Source organism: Coenobita brevimanus, unplaced genomic scaffold, assembly GCF_032717465.1.
Source record: "Coenobita brevimanus isolate Jiangsu-jjx unplaced genomic scaffold, ASM3271746v2 jjx.HiC_scaffold_2590, whole genome shotgun sequence".
Classification (NCBI taxonomy): Eukaryota; Metazoa; Arthropoda; class Malacostraca; order Decapoda; family Coenobitidae; genus Coenobita; species Coenobita brevimanus.
In genome coordinates this window covers 185,257-201,021 of record NW_027643534.1, presented here as the reverse complement: position 1 = coordinate 201,021, position 15,765 = coordinate 185,257, and positions in this window count along the sequence as shown.

Below are 15,765 nucleotides of genomic sequence, written 5' to 3'. Positions count from 1 at the left end.
AGTGTCCAGCAAGTGTATCTTCACCCTCCTCAAGGCTCAAGCACTGAGAGGGCTTCAGTATTGAGGAAAAAGTCAAGTTTTTGATGAGCTGAGAAAATAGTTTTTTTTTTTTTTTATGTCATCAGCTATGAGTGCCATGTTCAAGTTAGCATACTCTTCTACTTATTAGGACAGATTTAAAATATGCAGTTTAGAAGAAATGTACATACACCCACTGCAAATTGACTTAGGACCTACGCACAGAATTGCTATGGGAGAGTTGTCTGTCTTTGCTTTGTTTTTCCACCTCTACCAAGTGAATTTTTTGGGCAAGAAGTAACTGGCAACTCCTATGGTGTTGGCGGGAGGTGGTGAAACACTCTGCACGTCAGTGCTTGCCCAGAAGCGAGAGTGGGAGTATATGTTCCCATCGCTCTGAGCTAGCACCTCCCCTTTTTTTCGTATGCATTACTGTTTGCCCTGTTATTTTCCTAGAGTCGAGTTGTCATGCCTGGAAAGTACTGCTGAAGGGATGAGAGGGTCCGTATCATTGCATGGAGGCAGGATACTGTCCTTATCAACACGATTTGTGAACATACTGGACGTGCAAAGTGGACCGTCATGAAGATTCTTGCTGCAGTGCGTGGCCTGCCACCTGATGTACCAGAGCACAAGCATGGCGGTGAAAAGAAGAGGATGACTTCCAGAGGTACAGATACGCTTCTGAAGAGGGAAGTAATCAAGAATCCTCAACTGACAGCAGGAGAATGGAAGAGAATGCATCCCCAGCTGTTACAAGACGTCGCAATTCGAACTATCCAACACCGCTTGCAGAAGGAGCTGGGTTTGCCAAGCCGCACCGCAGCCAAGAAACCGTTTCTCACTGACCGCATGAAGAAGCAGCGCGTTCAGTTGGCCAAGAAGTATGCACACTGGCCATCGAATGAGTGGAGAAAAGTTATGTTTTCCAATGAAAACACATTTCAAGTGTTCCAGGTGTGTTCTGCCAAGGTTCATCACCCTGCCTCCCATAGTTGATATGACCCTGCATACACGGTGCTGACTGTTAAGCACCCACATTCAGTAATGATATGGGGGTGTTTCTCAGGTGAAATGGGAAGGGGAGGCCTCTACTTTCTTCTTAAGAACTTGATGATGTGGTGGCTGGTACATTCAAGTTCTGAAAGATCATTTGTTAAAGTTTTTTCTATTCATGAGTGTGACTTTTTCATGCACGATTCAGCTCCATGTCACAAGTCAAGAAAGGTGACAATATAGCCTCAGGATAATTGGATTGAGGTCCTTGACTGGCTTGGCAACAGTCCGGATCTGAATCCGATAGAAAACTGTTGGGCAAAGATAAAGAAAATCATGACAGAGAGGAAGACACCCAATCTGGGCAACCTCAAGACTGAACTGACAAATTTTTGGTGCAAAGAAATGTCCATAGATTACTTTAAAGATCTATGTGATTCCATGCCAAAATGCATCCAACTGGTCCTGAAAAACAAGGGAAACATGATTTCATAATGATGAATGGCATTTCATGAACAAACATTGTGATATACTCTGATTTCTGTGTTTTTTAATACCTTGTGGGGGGAGGTCCTAAGTCAGTTTGTGGTAGCTGTATAACTTAGTGTGGAAAAGTGTGTGTGAAACAGACTGAGAAGGGAAGTTTGTGAAATGGAGAGTGCTGATGAAAAAAAAGAATAGAGTGTACTGAGACCAAACTGTGGAAAAGTGATGGAAAAAAGTAAAATGCTTTGGAAAATTAAGCATCATTGTGAGTTAGTTAAGTGGTTGGTGGGGGCTTTCACCATCCACTCACTCAATGTAGTGCTGGTGTCAGGTGCCTGCTCTTTCCTCTCTTCCTTCCTTCTTTCCATCCTTCCTCTTCTGTCTTTCCTTCCTTCCTCTTCAGTCTTTCCTTCCTTCATTCTTTCCTCTTCCTTCTTTTTGTGGGTGACTTTACACTGAGTGATAAGCCAAATGGTTTCCTGTGCACCAGGAAACCATTTACCACGCTGGATGGTAACTATATAACCAAATAATCGTGCCTGGTGGTTTAGTGGGCAATTAAAGTGCTCCAATTGGATTGAACTGGTGCAGGTTCGTATCCAAGGGGTGGTTGGGGTTTACTGCTCATGTAATGCCATTCAGGGATGAATGAGGCTGGTCACTCTCATCTTAAATGTCAGGACCAACTTGCCTAACCCCAGGCTCCTACGCGTCTCGTGGGACAACACTGGATCAGATGATGAATGAATGTGAGTTCATTGTCATTGATGAGTAATCCTGGTCCATCCAGCTGAGCATACCCATCAACCATAGGCAAGCAACTTCTCCTGCTTGGTCATCCTGTGCAGTGAATAGATAATCCCATGCTACGGACAGTGCTTCGACACAGCTGGGTGTGGAGAACAATGTGGAGATCTGGTTCATGGATGGATGTCACAATTGTGTCTCCACCCAATTTACAGGGGCACCATAGCTGGCTCTACATTGCCATTAATTAATGGTTACCACCCAGCATTATAAATGTTTTCCTGGGTTACAGGAAACCATTAAGGTTTTCACTCAGTGTAATGCCACCAAGAAGAGTTATAAAAATTGACAGGAATCATTTGGTTTCTTCATAAAGGCTCCACCACGTGTGCTTGCGTCTGCCCAGGTCACCTAATGGCGGTTCTCCATGCTGTTCAATTTCTGGCAACTTCCCTGCTCATTCCTTTATCCCTGAGGTCACACTCTATGACCCTGTCCCAGGTTTTTTAAGTCTGCCACTTGCTGCCCTACCCCCAACATTCACACTTTTCACTTTCTGCACCCAGTTGTCATCCCCCATCCCCACCACATCCCAGTCTGCCTCTCCTCATCACAATACCAATACACTCCAGTCCCATCCTTCCTCTCAACTCTTCCACCGTAAACCTAGCCCCCCCCCAGGCCTTGCATTCAAGGAATGATGGGAGAAATTGGAAGAGAGGAGGGGAGACATGAAGAATGATAAAGGTGAAGGAAGAAGTAGGCAGTGCTACATCAAGTGAGTGGATGATGGTTGCCATCACCTACAACCTGCCATATTGAAATGATTAAAAGAGTGAAGAGTGTAAGTGCAAAAGCTCTGTAGGAATGCAATAAAAAATCACACAAAAAATGTATATAAATGGGGTACAACAAAATTTAATTATTTTGTACAGAAAGAACCATAGCCACTAAGAATGCTTTACTATGGCTGGAAACAAATTGAGCTGATAGCAGGCGACTTGGTACATGAGTAACAAAGGAGACTGCACAACTGAAATTTATAAACAAACTGGTGCTTCCTGGGTGGGGGACAGCAGTATACAGAAGTGACGAGGAGTGCCGTTCTGGTGCAGTTAATTATTATTTACTGTATATCAGCTGTTTGCATGTATTTATATTTTTCTATACCTTTTTATTTATGCTTATACGTTTTTAATTTAAACTCCTATTTGAGAGGAGCATGTTGAGTTACATGGAGAGACAGACTAAATAAATAGTGAAGGAGTGTGGTGGTGTGGATGTTGATGTGATAGAAAGCGTTAGGAAAAACACATTGAGGTGGTTCCGCTATATGGAGAGGATGGAGAGTGAGAGACTATCGTGGAGAATGTATGTGAGTGAGGTGGAGGTGGGCAGAGGGAGGGGGGAGACCAAGGATGAGATGGAAGGATGGAGTGGAAAGGTATATGAGAGAGGGGTGTGTGAGCTTGGGGTAGGGCAGCAAAATGGCAGGGGACAGGCCAACATGGAGGCAATTTGTTTGTGGCCACCCCTTATGGGATTAAGGCATCTGGCAGTAGATAGGTAGAATTTAAACACCATAATGTATATTTCATGTTACTTATTTTAGTCTCTCTCTCTCTCTCTCTCTCTCTCTCTCTCTCTCTCTCTCTCGTACTCCTACAGTCCGTTGATAACACATATGGTCATCCTTTTTCAATATCATTGTCAGTTTAATTCTCAGACTTTTTTTTTGGCATTGTGTCTGTGTGCTTTTTTTTTTTTTTTTTTTAACTATGTCCATGTCATCTCATGTGGCTTGTTTTTAGACAGAATATAATAAAAGATGTTAGTATGTTGGTGGGGTTAAAGTATCCTCTGTTGTCTCTGCAGGTTCATATAAAAGATGAAGTTGATATCAAAGAAGAGGAATTATTTGAAGAGCCAATGGAGGGTATGGAACAAGAAGATATGATTGTAGTGGATGGAGGAACCTCAGAATTCATCCAGCCTTCTTGTCAGCCAGCTTCAGACCCTCTTGATGTGGGTAGTAAGCCCTCACTGTTCACCAAAACTCCTGTCATAGAGCCTCGTCATATCATCTTACCAGAACAGTCTCTCAGCAGTGGATGTGTTCAGCAGAAAAGTTAAGAGAAAAAGTAAGTTTTGTCTTTATCAAAACTTTTCTCTTTATTTTCTTTCCATTTTATTACAGCACTGGACTATAGAAAAAGCACAGGCTAGTCTGTACTATATAACATTTACTGTAGTAAAGCCAGGTACTTTAGTACAATTTAGTTAAAGTGGACACTGTTATCTTCTTCAGTATCTGATCCATATAATTAAAAGCTTCTCTCATGTTTGTCATCAGTTACTGTGAAGTGGAGATAGTGTGAAGTGTGTGAAGTCAGGTATGAATGTATATGGATGATGTAAAGGAGGTGAGCTATTGGTGAGTGATGAATGGCAGAAGGTAACAAAAGAGTACGTAATAGTTCAGGAGCCTTAGATCATATGTAGATGGAACCTGGACCAAAAAAAAAGTAAAAAGCTGATTTTTTCAGGAGAGGTACAGTCAACCCCCACTATTCACGGGACTGCTGTTCGCGGGTTCTCATATTCACAGATTTTTCTGGGAAGTCACCAGCTACGTAATTTACCATAACTTCTTATAACCATATCCATTAAAAAATTATTTATTACATTTTTTTATACAGTAATTCATGATATATTTGTGATATCAGTATTTTATGCTGTTTACAGGTGTGAGAGAATGGGAGTATGGATGGGGTATATGTGCAGGAGTAGGTGAGAATGAGAGGGTGAAGGAAGGAGTATGTATAGTTGTGAGTAAAAGATGGAAGAAGAGCATAAGACAGTATGGATCAGTTGGGTCAAGGATTGTGTGGGTAAAGTTGAAAGTTGGAATACAAATGTGGGCGATTGTGTGTGTGTATGCGCCAACGCAAGATCGTGCTAGAAGAGTGAGAGAAGAGTTCTGGACAAATGTAGAAGTGTGCATGGAAAAGTTTGGAAGGAATGAGAGAGTGTTTTTGATTGGTGATATGAATGGTAAAGTTAGGAATGCAAAGGTGGATGGAATAGTTGGTGAGTGGGGTGTGCCTGCTGAGATAGATGAGAATGGGAGTGCATTAGTGGACATTTGTGCTGGGAGGGGGTTGGTGGTAGCCAATACCCTCTTCAGGCATAAAATGATCCACAGGTATACGTGGCGAGTGATGAGAAGGGTGGGTGGTGAACTGAATGAAAGGAAGGCAATGATTGATTATGTGTGTGTGGATGAAAGGATGCGAAGATGTGTAATGGATGCAAGAGTTTATAGAGGTTGGGGGAGTGGACTTTCTGACCACTACTTGGTGGTGGCCAGAATCAAGGTCCAATTAGAATGGAGAAATAGAAGAAGGGAAAGACGAGAGGAAGGAGTAGTTGCAAGGAGAGTGGAAAGGTTACAAGAGGGTGAGAAAATGGCAGAGTATAAGAGAGAAGTGGAGGAACGATTGGGCAAATATGAATTGGAGCAGATGGGAGACGTGGAAGGTGTGTGTAGCATATTTACAGAAGAAATATGTGCAGCATGTGATGTGGTGTGTGGAAGGAAGAGAAGACGGAGGGGGTGCAAGGAACAGCATGGTGGACTGAAGAGGTGAAACAGGCTGTGGCACAAAAGAAGAAAGCATACAATGAATGGATGAGAAATAGGGGCGTGGAAGAAGTTGAGAGGCGGAAGAGAGAGTTATATGTGGAAAGAAGGAGAGAGGTGAAAAGATTAGTAAGAGAGAGTAAGAAGAGAGTGGATGAGGAATTTGGAAGGAATTTGAGTGTAAAGTGGAGGGACTGTAAGAAAATGTTCTGGAAAGAGGTGAAAAGAGTAAGACAGGGTGGAAGTGAAGTTAGCAGGGGAGTGAAAGATAAAAATGGTAGATTACTAGTGGAGAAGGGAGAAAAAGTGAGCAGATGGAGAGAACACTTTAAGGAATTGTTGAACGTAGAGGATGGAAGTAATGCGAGTATAAGTGGCTGGGGAATGGCTGGGAGAAGGAGGCAGGTGAGAAGACAGGAAGAAATCAGTAGGATAGAAGTTGTGGAAGCAATGAAGAAAGTTAAATCTGGGAAAGCCCCAGGAATTGATGGAGTGTGTGGTGAAATGCTGAAGCATGGGGGAGAGATAGTAGTAGAATGGATGTGGAAGATGTGCAGATTAGCCTGGGAGGAAGGTAGAGTCCCGGAGGATTGGAAGTCAGGTATAATTATTCCCTTGTACAAAGGAAAAGGGGAAAAAGAAGTGTGTGGTAATCATAGGGGCATTTGTCTTCTTAGTATAATAGGAAAAGTGTATGGTAGGATACTTATTGACAGAGTTAGAGAAAGAACAGAGAAATTAGTTGGAGAAGAACAGGGAGGCTTTAGGAAGGGAAGAGGTTGTGTAGATCAGATATTCATTCTTAGATCTTTAGTGGAAAAGTTTCTAGAGAAGGGAAAGAAGTTGTATGTGGCTTTCATGGATTTGGAGAAAGCATATGACAGGGTGGATAGACAAGGATTGTGGAAAGTGTTAAGAATATATGGAGTAGATGGGAAGTTGTTGAATGCTGTGAAGAGTATGTACGATGGTGCGAAGGCTGCAGTGCGTGTGGATGGTGAACTAAGTGAATTTTTCTCTTTGAAAGTTGGTTTGAAACAGGGATGTGTCATGTCTCCATGGTTGTTCAATCTGTACATGGATGGGGTAATAAAAGAGGTACAAGGTAGGGTAGTGGATGTTGGAGTGGCCCTGGTGAGAGAGGATAGTGTTTGGAAACTCCCTGTACTGTTGTTTGCAGATGATACTGTGTTGTTGAGTGAAGACGAAGGGGAGCTGCAAGGCTTGGTGGATGAGTTTGAGAGAGTGTGTAAGAAACGGAATCTAAAGGTGAATGTAGGGAAGAGTAAAGTGATGGTCTTTGAGAGAGGTGAAGTCAGTGAATGTACAGCGAGGTTGAATGGTGAGGAATTGGAAAATGTGAGTACGTTTAAGTACTTGGGTAGTGTGATGAGTAAGGATGGAGGTTTGGAGGGTGAAGTGCTTGAGAGGGTACAGCAGGGAAGAAAGGTTGCTGGTTCTTTGAAAGCAGTGATAAGAAACAGGGAAGTGAGCATGGAAGTGAAAAAGTTACTACATGACAGTATTGTGATACCAACTCTAACGTACGGAAGTGAAGCTTGGTCGTTGTTGGAAGGACGCAAGTCAAGAGTGAGAGCAGTGGAAATGAGTTATTTAAGAGGAGCCTGTGGAGTCACATGGAGAGACAGGCTGACGAATGAGGATATAAAGGAGCGTTGTGGTGTTGATGTGGATGTGATAGGAAGCGTTATGAGGAACACACTGAGGTGGTTTGGCCATGTGGAGAGGATGGAGGGTGAATGACTGACGAAGAGAGTGTATGTGAGTGAGGTGGAGGGGGAAAGAGGGAAGGGGAGGCCGAGGATGAGATGGAGGGAAGGGGAGGCCGAGGATAAGATGGAGGGATGGGGTGGAGAGGTATATGAGAGAGGGGGGTGTGAGTTGGGAGCAGGGGAGTGAAATGGTGGGGGACAGGGCGACTTGGAGGCGATTTGTTTGTGGCCACCCCAAACGGGATTGAGGCGTCTGGCAGTAGATAGATAGATAGTAAAATCTGCTTCCAAGAGATTGGGTGTGCTAAGCCAACTCCGCTCTTTCTTTACCCCTGCACAATTGTTGACTCTATACAGGGGTTTTATCCGCCCCTGTGTGGAGTACAACTCTCATGTGTGGGGAGGCTCCCCACATACAGCTCTTCTCAATAGGGTGGAGTCAAAGGCTTTTCGTCTCATTAACTCTCCTCCTCTTACTGACTCCCTTCAACCTCTGTCTCTTCGCCGCACTGTTGCATCTTTATCTCTTTTCTATCGCTACTTTAATGGTCACTGCTCCTCTGAATTGTCTGCTTGCATTCCTCCACCTCTACGACGGGCGCGTAGCACCCGTCTGGCAGCAAACTCTCATCCCTTTTCTGTCCAACTCTCTAATGCAAGAGTTAACCGTTACTCCCAGTCTTTCATTTATGCAACAGGTCAGCTCTGGAACTGTTTCCCTCTGTCTGTATTTCCTGCTGCCTATGATCTCCAGTCTTTCAAACGCAGTGTGTCCAGGCATCTCAAAATGATCGGATCTTGAATTTGGCTCTCTATTGTATTTTGTTTTTCTCTTGGAGGGAACTGTTACTGCGGGCTCATGGCCTTTGGTTCCTTCTTCCTCGCATTAAAAAAAAAAAAAATTGTACAGCACTAATTTCTGTTTTTTTACATTACTTTGTCTGGTAAAGGAGACCTATAAACCACAGCCAAGCAATTACCGTGGTCAAACAGACTCATCAAGCAGACAAGCAATCACCACTACAGGGACATACCTTGCAGTTACATGAAAAAGAAATGGCTCTGCCAGGGGAAAATGTTTGCTCAGCCATAATTTCCACCTGGATGCAAGCATTTTGTCCGAATAAAATGGAAAATGTACGATTATTGGTTTTGAATAGCCAGATCACAGGGTCTGGATAATGGACATCAAGCTAATTGAGGGATTACTGTACATATAAACACTGGAGGATTCCTTACCTTGAATGGAAGAGGTTGTGGGCTTGCTAGAGGGAAGTGGAGTGGGGTCCCGAGGCAGGGCAGGACTCTTCTATCCATCTATCTATCTATCTATTGCCAGACGCCATAATCCCGTACGGGGTGGCCACTTGACTCTGAGTTATTTGTTTTACAGGGAGGGGCACTAACCTTCCACCAACCCACTTGACACGTAGGGAGCACGTATGGTTTGGTTATATGGAGCACGTATGGTTTGGTTATATGGTTACCACCCAGTGTTGTAAATGGTTTCTTGGCTTACAGGAAACTGCACCTTTAATATTCCCACTGTTCACCACAACCCTTCGATCATCATTCTTCACACACTGCTCACCTATAATATCCCAATTATCCCTCTTCATCTGATTTGCCACCTTAAATATCATATTTTTCCCTTCCTCATGATTTAGGTTATCAAGTCTTTGTGACTCAGACTTCACCCTGTATATCTCTCTTCTAGCCCTATGCTTGGCAGCCAAGTATTCCTCCTTGTTACCACCCTTCTTCCATTCCCGGAAAAGCCTTCTTTTCTCCTTAACTGCAGCTTCTACACCCTCATCACACCACCAAGTTACTTTATGTCTTGGTGGGCCTCTTGTCCAACCGCATACTTCATCAGTAACTCTGAAGAGGTTGTTCTTGAGGGCACTGTACTGTTCATTAACGCCTCTATCCACAGCTCCCTGTTCAGCCACCACTCTCCTCATCTCGCTATAGAAGGCATCCCTTACTGCTTGGTTTCCCTGCTTCCATATTTTCCTCCTAGGTACATAAGTCCTCTTTTTCATCACTCATTCTTTAAGCACCATATCACAAATCAATAGTTTGTGCTGCTGCACACACTCCTCACCTCCTATAACTTTAACATCCCTCACTAACCTCCTATCAGCCCTCCTGACCAGAAAATAATCTATCTGACTGCTTATGTTTACATCTACTGTATTACGTTTACATCTACAGTATTGCTAACATTTCTGAGAGATTACTTCTTTAGCAGAAAAAAATGGAAGTTCATGCATGGAAAGAAGTACTGTATGCACATTTCTGTATTACCTAATATTCATTCTGCCAACATGGAGATTAAAATTAATATTATGTAAAACATGTGCAATTTGAGAAGAGTTCAAGAGAAAAACATTAATAAAGTACTTGTGGCTTCAGAAATCATGGAATAAAAATAAAGACAGCCATACACTGTGCCTGACAATAAGGACAGGAAATAACATACGGATAAGTCAGTAAAACATTCAGTTTGACAGTAAGAATATATAATAAAGGTTATATACTGTAGATGGGTACAGTGTGTGTGTGTGTGTGTGTGTGTGTGTGTGTGTGTGTGTGTGTGTGTGTGTGTGTGTGTGTGTGAGGAGTCCATCTCACCTGAAATCCTGCTGGTGTGGGTGTTGGGTCTGAGGTGGTGCGATATCCAGCCACACTGTTGGCTTTCATGTGACAGTTGCCATCCTCCCAGACACATGCTGTATAACGCCCACACTCACCCTCTGAGTTCACAGACTGCCCCTCTAGGTGTAAGGAACCAGGGAATCACAATTTATTAACCCCCTTCACTGAACAAGTATTAATATGTTAGTTTATCTTGGTACTGGAGTGACACCTTCACTAGTGACATCAATAGTACTGCACAGTAAGGACTCTTACTGGTCATAATGATCACACAGAGCATGAGTGCAGCCAGAGTGTGGGGAGAGGGTAGGCTCAACTGGGGTAGGAATGATCAGTCGGCTGTGACGACACCCCACGCAGACACATGACAGCTATACGTCATAGGCTGATGCAACCTGTGCTGTGACGATCACTGGCCACGTTGTATCTGTTCCCACCATGTCATGACCCAAGTTTGCCGTGTTATGACCATATGAACGATAATTTGGGGCCTCTTGCCGCAACATGTCAATCCTCACCACATAGTAAGGTGTTAGAATAAATGGGCAGCTTCCTCTGCCTATAATGTCTATCATTTTCATGTTGTGACTAAATTTGCTGCCTCCGCTGCCATCAGGGGAAAAATTTTTGTTCATTACTCTGGCCTCCTTCAGATAATATTGTTGCAATTGGATACAAGGAATTACCATTGTGTTTGTGACTTTGGACTTATCAATGATTCTGGTAGACTGCAGGTTGGAGTTGCCATTCTTCTACAGTCCCCCATCCTCCTTGCATGGGACTGGAAAGTAATTGAAGGACATTGGTATAACCAGGCAGTGAGCCACCCAGTTTTTTTGGTACCATCACGTGAAGGCATCCCTCTCTAGCTTTGTGAAAGGAAAAATTGAAAAGTGTTGTGTTAGTGGCTGATACTTCAGACTAGAAAAGTAAGTTTTGTTAGAATAAATTATAGAATTTCCATGTTCCTTGCAGTGGTTCAGATTATGGTAATTTCAGTCAGTTCATTGGTGTTTCCAGTCACCCACTATCATTGTAAGTGGCAGCTTCAGCCACATCCTTCTCCTTGATATCCTTGTCCTCGCCCTCGTCATCCTCGTCCTCATTGTCCTTGTCGTCACCTTCCTCATCCTCATTTCACAGTCCTCGTCCTTTTCTTCATCGTCGTTACCTTTTGGACTGTATAATGAAAACTGAGAGTGCAAAGTTGTGGACAAAACCCCATTTTTATTGGCAGTTACTAAAGCATGTGTTGATGATTGAACATATCTAACTTCTCTGTATTGTTATTTATTGCTCTCAGTAGTATGGGATGCAGGCTGATAACATCAATGTTGCATTTAATAATCAGAGATTAGGGGCATGCTTACACCCTCACACTCTCAAGTATACTATGATCCTTTGTTTCACCTAAGGATGGGGTGAGGTAGCATCCAGGAACAGGGAAAAAGTAGGAAAGTGTATAACTACCAGCTGCATGCCCAGTGAGACTCCACACAAGGAATCATATATTTAAGCCCTTAGAATCCTGGCAGCACCTCACAAGCCAAACATTTTAATTTATCCATCCATCCATCATCCAATCCTGTGCCGTCCCATGAGGAGCGTGGGAACCTGGGGCTGGGCAAGCTGGTCCTGACATTGAAGATGAGAGTGACCAGCCTCACTCACCTGTGAGTGGCATTACGTGAGCAGTAAACCCCAACCACCCCATGGATTTAAACCTACATAGGTCCGATTGGAGCCCCTTAATTACCCACTAAACCACCAGGTGACATGATTTGGTTGTATGGTTACCACCCAGTGTAGTAAATGGTATCCTGGTGTACAGGAAACCATTTGGTTTTTCACTCAGTGTAGAGTCACCCATAGGCAGAAGGAAGAGGAAAGAATGAAGGAATGAAAGACAGAAGAGGGAGTGTAAAGTCACCTGTAGGCAGAAGGAAGAGGAGAGAATGAAGGAAAGACAGAAGAGGAAGAATGCAAAAGAGGAATTTTGATTTATACTTCTGAGTTTAGGCATGTGGTGGTCTGGTGGTTAAGTTCAGTCCCCAAACGGTGATTTGAGGTTTATCAGTCGTGTAATGCCACCAAGGGAAGTAGGTCTTTTATTTACCTTTAAATGTACTGATAGCCTAACCTTAGGCACCTACACACCTCAGGGGTAAAATGGGATTTGTTTTTGCTGCTGCTGTTGTTTTTTTTTTAATCTGTAACCTGAGATATAGGATCAAGATGCGGAGAATTGATTGTAAACAAGCATTTAGCCAGACTCGTCAAGGAATTTGTGGGGCAACATAAGATTGGATGATGGATGGATTATTATTATTATTATTATTATTATTATTATTATTATTATTCATCTTAAATGTCAGGACCAACTGCCTAGCCCCGGGCTTCTGCGCTCCTAGTGGGGCAGCGTAGGATTGGATGATGGATGGATGGATGGATTATTATTATTACCGTATTATTATTATTATTATTATTTATTGACATGAATTGCACAAATGACACGAAGTGCATAAATAACGTGCAAGAGAATCTTAACCTGATTTCTTTGTTAATCTTATTATTATACCATATAACCAAACCATGCGTGCTCCCTATGTGTCAACAAGTGGGTTGGTGGAGGGTTAGTGCCCCTCCCCGTAAAACAAATAACTCAAAGTCAAATGGCCACCCCTTGTGGGATTGTTGACAGATCGTAATTTGAATACTTCTTTCTTTGATCCAGCTGGGGGAGGTGATCCGGTTCTTTATCAGCATTTGTTTTGATTTTTTGGACATCCTGAGGTTTATATTTTAATTTTAGCTGCGTTTGGGATGATTTCGCATATTGTCAGTCAGGAGTCTGGGAAAAAAGAGGCTTTTGGAAGGTTAAGTATGATTTATGCTATGTTAGCTATTGGGATTCGTGGTTTCGTAGTGTGGGCTCATCATATGTTTACTGTGGGAATGGATGTAGATACAGTAATCACTCCAATATCCGGATCAATAGAGCCATCGGTAGGTTCGGATATTGGTTTTGTCCGGATATTGGGCCCCAGCTTATGGACTTGTACTTACGGACCCTAACACAGAGAAACACCTATACAACTCCCTCCGGACATGCATAGCACCTATTTAACACCCAAATCACACCAATAAGGCACATAAATGACTGAAATAAATGCAATAGACACATAAAATGTGGGTTTAGAAGTATGTTCATACATTAATAAACATTCTGGTACTTATGGACTCTAACCGAACCTAACCTAACCGAACCTAACCGAACTCTGAAAAACACATTCCTACTGCACATGCATGAGGTAAGTTTAGTATGGAAAGAAGTACAGTATGACACTTTCTGGTAAGTATAGTATGGGAAAAAATACAATATGAAACATTCTGGTAAATATAGTATGGAAAATAGTACAACATGAAACATTTTGGCTACTTACAGCAAGTCCCTGGCCACCTCGATGAATAACCGCCTCCTCTCGGACTCTGACAGTAAGAACGATTTCCTGAAGCACTTGCACTACACTCTTCCTGAAGTCTTGCACTGAACTTAGTCACTAACACACAGAAGTCCGTTCTTTTCACAGTGTTCACTTTAGTCCAAATAATGTTCCATTAAATTTAAGTGTTGCACATTAACTTTTCCCAAGTTTTTTTAAGTTTCCAAAGCCAAAACAAAGAAGGTTAGTTACGTTAAATTTCTTTTCTACTTAGTCTTTTCTCCCAACTTGAAAACCTTAACACAACACACCGTTTTTTCACTGCACAACACTCAAAATTCCCGTGTGGTCTAGTGGAGAAGTTCTTGCTGTTTATTCACTGTCAGAGCCCGAGAGTATCACTGGCAGGCGTCCAAGGGGTGCATCGGTGGGTAGTGGTGATGGCGTACCGACTACAGAAGACTCTGAAGACAGCCGCAAACTCACGTCGAGCGGTGACTCCACTGTAGCTGATGTGCTGGGCTGTGGCTCGGAGCATGAGGGCCTGTCTTGGGGAGGCAACGGAGTGGAACCAGGGCTTGGCACAGCGGGGGTCACGGGCCTGAAAAAACTGTCAATCGTTGACTGACGCAAGGACCGACGATTCTGGCGATTGATGATGCGCTGCCGGAAAGCACGCACTTCCTCCACGAGTCCCAAGGGCCCCATCTCCCTGTCGCAGTCCGGGTGTTCCAGGTAGTCTAGGACGAACTCTAGATGTTCCCGGAGTGCGCTCAGCTTGGGGATGGCTGGAGTAGTGTCCTGCTGGGCGGAGTCTGCATCATCATCGCCTTCGTCGTCGGAATCTTCAAGTTCGGGACTGACACCAGCAACCGAAGACGCGATCTCGATATCAGACAACGTCTGATACCCAGGATCGCCTCGTCGTCGTCCAACCACTCACGAACATCGTCCACATCAACATCGTCGCCGTGCGTACGTAGCCGTGCATGGAAGTCATCCACGTCAAACCCTAGGAAATCGTACTCCACATCTGTTCCGAGAAGCAGACAAGACCAACCATTTTCAAGAGTTTTCACAGGGACTTCCTTCCATGCACTAGCCCAGTTGTACAGCGCAGACTTGATGTTGTAGCGGCGAAGGTTTTCCAAAGTCCGCTTGCCTCGAGTGTCACGTCCTTCCCTGCGCTCGTCCTCGTCCTCGAGAACCACCATCACCTCGTCCAGGAACTTCCGACGGTACAGGCGCTTTGTTGCCACGATCACTCCTTGGTCCATTGGTTGAATGAGAGCAGTCGTATTAGGTGGCAGAAACATGCACCTAATACGGCCATTCTCAGCAACCAAGTCCTTGTCGCACGGGTGGGCAGGTGCATTGTCGAGGAGAAGGAGAGCCTTTACCTGGTCGCGAGGAATTCCCAGTGTCTTCGTCTGGTAATGTATGACCTCCTTGACGAAGTGATGGTGAAACCAGTCTTTGAAAATCACAGCTGTGAACCATGCTTTCAAAGAATGGTACCATACGACAGGAAGGACATCCATCACCCCACGAAGGCACCGAGGCTGCTTTGCACGGCCAACAATAACGGGCTTAAGCCGGTGCATGCCGTTAGCATTGGCACAACACAAAGCAGATATCCGTTCCTTAGAAAGCTTGCGGCCAGGTACACGCTTCTCCGTCTCATCGGCGAGAGTGTTCGTTGGCACCGAGCGATAGAATAGGCCAGTTTCGTCAGCGTTATAGACTTGACCGAGAGTGAGGCCCTCCCTGTCGATCAAGCCTTTCACCTTGTGCCGAAACTCGTCCACTCCATCCTCGTTAGCGTCCAATGCTTCGCCATGTGCTTTACGGTTAGTAAGGCCATGTCGCAACTTGAACGCGAAGAGCCAACCCTCGGATGCCTTGAAGTCTAGGGCGTCGTGAAGCCTTGCAAACTTCTCAGCAGCAGCCTTCAGCTCCGTTCCACGTACCATCACACCAGCTGCACGTTGCTGTCGATACCAAATCAACGTGGAGCGGTCGATCTCTGCATACTTGG